This window comes from Chiloscyllium plagiosum, unplaced genomic scaffold (genome assembly GCF_037043375.1).
Source record: "Chiloscyllium plagiosum isolate Xiang-an unplaced genomic scaffold, Cpla_swu_hap1 HiC_scaffold_40, whole genome shotgun sequence".
NCBI classification, from domain to species: Eukaryota; Metazoa; Chordata; class Chondrichthyes; order Orectolobiformes; family Hemiscylliidae; genus Chiloscyllium; species Chiloscyllium plagiosum.
In genome coordinates, this window is record NW_028270178.1 from 63,007,460 (window position 1) to 63,013,459 (window position 6,000).

The window sequence follows — 6,000 nt, forward strand, 5'->3', positions numbered from 1 at the left end:
ATTGGCCTTTTCATCTGGAACGAAAGGTGTACATTCTGCCTGTGGATGAATATCTAAAATGTCAGCGTGACTGGAAAAGTACTGAGACAGCAAAGTCCGTGTTAGCGTGGGGACTGTGGAGAGAGATTTCATTTGGTTTTTGAAAGTCTAAAACATCATGGCACATTTCCCAGGAACAGTTAAGCCACAGATTGGTTTTGTATGAGGACAATTTACCATGAAACCAGAAAGACAAAAGGATTCCTGCATCATGGAAAAAGCTGTGAAAATGGAATTGTTGTAACGGAGTTAATTATCGATCATGGATTGTAATCCATTGGTGTTGTCACGTCGGTTCCAACGCCGTGGGGAAACACGGGAAATGTGATGGATGCAGTGTAGGTTTCAGTTATGAAACTGGAAAGGTGCAGAAGAAATTTACAAGGATGATACCAGATCTCAGGGGTCTGAGTTACAGGGAGAGGTTAGACAAGCGAGGACTTTTTTGTTTATAGCAGAGGAAACCGAGGGGGAATATATTAAAGAAGTGTATAAGATCATGAGAGGCATGGGTAAGGTGAATGCACTCAGCCTTTTTCCCAGGGAATAAGGACTGGAGGGTATCAGTTTAAGGTTAGAGGAGAAAGACTAAAAGGGAACCCTGAGAGGCAACTGTTCTACACAGAGGGTGGTATGTATATGCAATGAACTGCCAGTGCAAGTGGTTGAGGCGGGTCTGTTAACAACATCTAAAGGGCATTTGGACAAATACATGGATAGGAAAGTTTCAGAAGCAGATGAGCCAAGTACATGGAAATAGGGTTAGCGTGGATGGACATTCTGATCGGCATGGGCCAGTTTGGGCCAAACTGCCTGTCTCTGCTGTAGGATTCTATGACTTAAGTGCATTTGCTATTTCTCCCCCTAACTCTGTTGGTATCTTGGGATGTATTCCATCAGAGCAAAGAGACTTGTCTACCTTTAGCTCCATTAGGTTGCCCAGCTCTAACTCTCTCATGATAACGGTTATTTATAGGTCCTCACCTTCCTCAGTCTCCTTATCAATTCCTGGCATGTTCTTCATATCCTCCACTGTGAAGTCTGACTGCTGTGTACTCATATTCCTGAACCCTGCTGAGTAGGAATAAATAGGCACAGAACTCTGAGAGGTCTTCTTTGAGTCTTTATTGATGAGACATGGTAGTTACCGGGATATTTGACGTGCAAAATGCCTCCAGGCAGCATCAGGTAACTCCCTGCCTGTCCGGTGTACGGCTCCCATTCTTCTACCTTTGTGGTTTGTGACTTTGAATAGAGACTATCTCTCAGGATTATCTCCATGGCAACAGCAGTTAAAAAGTCTAGTTCTGTTCAGCACTTTGTGGTTAAACCACACACCCCTCCCCCCACGCCCCTTTGGCTCCCTCAAGTGCCTGACAGGCGCTTCAGTTTCAGTGGGGCTGTCTGCCAGGATTCTGATTTGGAGGAGCTGGGATCAACAAAGTTAAAAACCACACAACACTAGGTTATAGTCCAACAAGTTTATTTGGACATACAAGTTTTTGGAGTGTGCTGTGATTTGTAACTTGATCAGGATTATCTCTATGGTAACAGTTAAGTGATTCAACAATTACAGAGGCCATATGTTCCCCAAACAATAGGTTCCCCTCCAGCAGTGTAAACTGCTATTCTGGCCCTGGAGATAGCTACTCATTACATTTTATCCCGAATCCCATCAAGCTTTCTGTTGATCTTTGAAGTTTTTCTAATCTCCTGGTTTCTCCTTGGTCTTTACCAATTTGTATGCCTTCAATTTCAATTTGACAGACTCCATTATTTCCTTACCCACCCATGGCAGATTACTCCTTTTCCTACAGTCCTTCCTTTTCACTGATATATCCTTTTGCTGAGCAGTTTGAAAAATTCTTTGATATTCCTCCACTGTCTGTCAACTGTCCCACCCTAAAGTCTTTGCTTCCAGTCTACATTAGCCAACTCCTGCCTCATCCTATTGTCGTCTCCTTTGTTTAAGCACAGGATCTTGGGATTGGATTTAATCTTCCCGTTTTCCATCTGTGTTCTAAATTCAACCAGACTTCTCAAGTCTTTTATCAGATTACGTGGGGAGGCGGTGTTTTGGGTTTCATTGTCAGAGACCTTGGCTTTGTAGTAAAGTACAGGATAGATATTCATAACAGAGTATTCTGGATGCTGTGAATGTCCTACACCGTCGAAAACCATAAATCACTGTGTCCCCTCAGTGTAAAATTGCAAAATCATTATCTCCTACTCGCTTCCTCACTATCTAAGTTTGGAATGCTAATCCATCTGAGTATCCTGCATTTTCTGAAGGTGGTGATTTTTGGATTCAGCTTTCCAATTATTACCGTAAGAAGATAAGCACTGGGCACAGGAGAGTCAATGCAGCCCTTCAAACCATCTCCACCATTTAATACGGTGATGATTGAGCTCACCTTGCTCTCAGCTGGATTTTCCCGCCTGCGCTCTCTCACCCTTCAACTCATTGCAAATTAAACATCTGTATCTTTTCATTAAGGTTGCTCATTGCCCTGGCATCCACTGCATTTTGAATAGGGAATTCCACAAATTCAGAACACATTGAGATAGGTACATTCTTCTTCATGAGAATAGAATAGAATTCCTATAGTGCAGAAACAGGGTATTCATCGATCGAGTCCACGCCAACCCGATAGTGAGCATCCCATTCAGACCCATCCATTCCCTGTAACCCTGCATTTCCTGTTGTTAATTGTCTAACTGGCACATGCGTGGACCCTGTAGGCAATTTAGCATGGCCAATCCATCAAACTTGCGCATCTTTGGACTGTGGAAAGAAACCGGAACACCCAGAGGGAACCCACGCAGACATAGGGAGAATGTGTAAACTCCACACAGTTGCCTAAGGCAGGAATCAAACCTGGGTCTCTGACGCTGTGAGGCAGCAGTGCTAGCCACTGAGCCACCTCTCTTAAAATTTGCTGCCCCTTATTAACCTCCCCACCCCACAATTGGCTGAATGTATATTCCTTACATCAGAAATCGAGTTTTCTAAGCGGATGTCTCAGTAAAACCCAGTGACAACCCACATGTCCTGTGTGTCTGAATGGGGATCGGATACACAACACCCTCCACCCCACACTTTTCATTCACTTTCCAGAAGCAGGTCTCCAGAGGCTTCATGGGGACTATAACTCTCACAATCCCTGAGGCAGGGATCACATGTGTGCAGGGAAACCTGGTACTGTACATGTACAGAATGTGGATGGGTTTTGGAGCATGTGTTTTGGGTAACCAGCAGAAAGCATTCACACTGTGATTGGGTGGAGAAGGGGCACATCTGCTTATAGTATTGAACAGTTGGGGGGGGGGGGTGGTCAAAGTGCCATCACACTCACGTGGAACCAAGTTCCATTCCCAACTTGTTGTAATGCTGGGAATCGACCTCTGAGAAACAAAGAAGGATCTGACCCATTCTCCCAGCCTGAAGGTTTCTCTTCTGTCCAGGATCTGCCACCTCCCTGTCTGTTTCCTTTTGTTTCATTCTGCTGCTACATTATTCACTTGCAGCAACTGAAGGGAAAGGAAGTGAACCCAGAAAGGGTGCAGAGTCTAACCAGGGACGGAAAGTGGTGGCATGGATCTGTTTATCAGTTACTCCATGAGAATGGGGAGGGTGTACATTAGGGGACAGCAGAGTCAGAATGGTGGGAGAGAGTAAGTGGGCTGGACGGTTACAGCTTTGGGGAAACAAAGGGGAAAAATATACCAGAGAAATTAGAATTATCTGTTCTGAATTTCTAATCTGGACATATTCCTTTATACAGGGTGCGAGATGGTGAAGATTTGCAGACTGGTGATTAAGTTTAACAATATTTGAAGAGCCAAAGATAGAGAATCACTGGGCCAAAATCCTGCAACGCTCTCCCTCCCAGCATTGTCAGTCTCTCTGCACCAAATGGACTGCGAGTGGTTCAAGACAGCAGCTCACTACCGTGTTCTCAAGGGTAACTAGAGATGGGGAATAAATGCTGGCTGAGTCAGTGATGCCCATATCCTGGAAATGGTATCTATCTCTAGTTGCTGAACCCCGGTTGATGTTACTGCAGGATGATGAGGGATGTTGAGTACATCCTCCAGGAGGCAGCACCATCACATTACCCCTGCCTACACCCACACAGTAACACAGCAACATCACTGGAACAAAAGGCAGTGAAGCCAAAGGAGGACTTCGATATAGTTCTTCGAGGTAAAGTCATGAATGGGGATTGGAGCACAGCAGGGACAGGAGACTGAGCTGAATGGTCAGCTGTTTTCCCTTGAATGGTGGAGCAGGATTGAAAGGCTGAATGGCCTCCTGCAGCTATCTCCCAGGTATGTATGTAGTCATGGAACCTGGATAGGAAGAAGTGGGCAGGGATTCTCCAGGGGATTGCACTTCCACAACAGTTTTCAGTGAGGGATGGTTTGATGGATTTTATGTAACATTTATCTTTAACACAAGGTTTGTACATTTTGGCTTTAAAATGTTGTAAACGTTTTTTGCACAGCAAATAAATTTAAAGAAAATTAATTGAACTGTCTGAATATAACAGTTTTAAAACTTTCAACCTCCTGTAAAACAAAATCCTGTCTATTCCTGGACATCATCACTTTCCAGTTACTCAAACCTCAGGGAAATATTGCCTCCCTGTCTGAGGTTTGATTTAACAGCTTTTCAGTTCTCGTTCAGTGAGCTGTGAAGCGTTCTTTTTCCCCATTTCTCCGACCCAGAAATGTTATCACAGCAACCTTTCCACCATCAAAATCATCATTACGCCATTTTGCTTTTGGCTAACATATAATCAACAGCAGTGCAAAAGTGAGGACTGCAGATGCTGGAAACCAGAGCCTAGATCAGAGTGGTGCTGGAAAAGGGCTTTTGCCAAGACATTGATTTTCTGGCTCCTCGGATCATGCCTGACCTGCTTTGCTTTTCCAGCACCACTCTAATCTAGACATATAATCACCAGCAGTAAACCATTTGTGTTACCAATTGAATATTTATAAACAAAGCCCATTACTGGCCAAGCAAACCATTACAAGTGACAGAATGAGAAGGGACAAAATCAAGGTAGAGTTGTGGGGAGGGGGGCAATGGTGGAGGTAAAGCACTGTATCCCCTGAGATGCCCACCTCTATCTGAAGGCATCGAGAGCACTGATGCATACCACATGTTCCTTCTCCAAGGACACCCTGCTGTGTAGCCTTTATCCTCAATCATAGAATAGAATCCCGACAGTGTGGAAGGACAACATTGGCCCATCAAACCCCAGCGACCATCTGAAGAACATCACGCCCAGAGCACTCTTACTGTAACACTGCATTTCCCATGGCTGATCTACCTGGTCTGCACAATCCTGGATCCTGTGGACAATTTAGCACGACTGATCCACCTAACCTGCACATCTTTGGACTGTGGGAGGAAACCAGAGCAGCTGGAGGGGACCCACGCTATCATGGGGAGAATGTGGGAACTCCACACAGGCTGTTGGCCAAGGCTGGACTCCAAGGCTGTGAAGCAGCCGTGCTGCAATCACAATTTAAATCAAAACAGATGGTCCCTGCTCCTTGTCACATTGCTGTTTGTGGAGACCGACTGCCCAGACAGACATCCTGAGGTTCAGAAAGTGGCAATGTAAGTTCAGTCAACTCCAGCCCAGTTAATGTGGTTAACAACAACAACATCAATACTCCAACAGTGTAATCATGTACAAGGTCCACTCCTGACTCTGATGGACAGTACCATCAGAATGAGAATCCTGCAGTCAACACGGTGTAGGTGTATGACCACTTCCCTGTGAGTACTCACTGGTCTCTCAATCGTGTTGAAGATGCAGCAAATCCCTTGTCACACAGAGGGGTGAACAGCTCCTACCTAGTATAAACCCGCTGGGGTCTCAGGGGCAGGAATAATCACTGAATCCCTTCTCCCACACTAAGCATCTGAATGAGCTCTCCCGC

The 6,000-nt window shown here is 45.1% G+C and overlaps 1 long non-coding RNA gene across 2 annotated transcripts in view; it reads left to right on the forward strand.

Moving 5' to 3' along the window:
• Positions 1-4,547, forward strand: part of LOC148138578 (uncharacterized) — a 43,258-nt gene extending 38,711 nt beyond the window's left edge. For both annotated transcript variants that reach the window (XR_015753947.1, XR_015753948.1), the window contains one exon: positions 3,825-4,547. This is a non-coding gene — a long non-coding RNA (uncharacterized LOC148138578). The remainder of the gene's footprint in view (positions 1-3,824) is intronic.
• Positions 4,548-6,000: the final 1,453 nt, after the last annotated feature.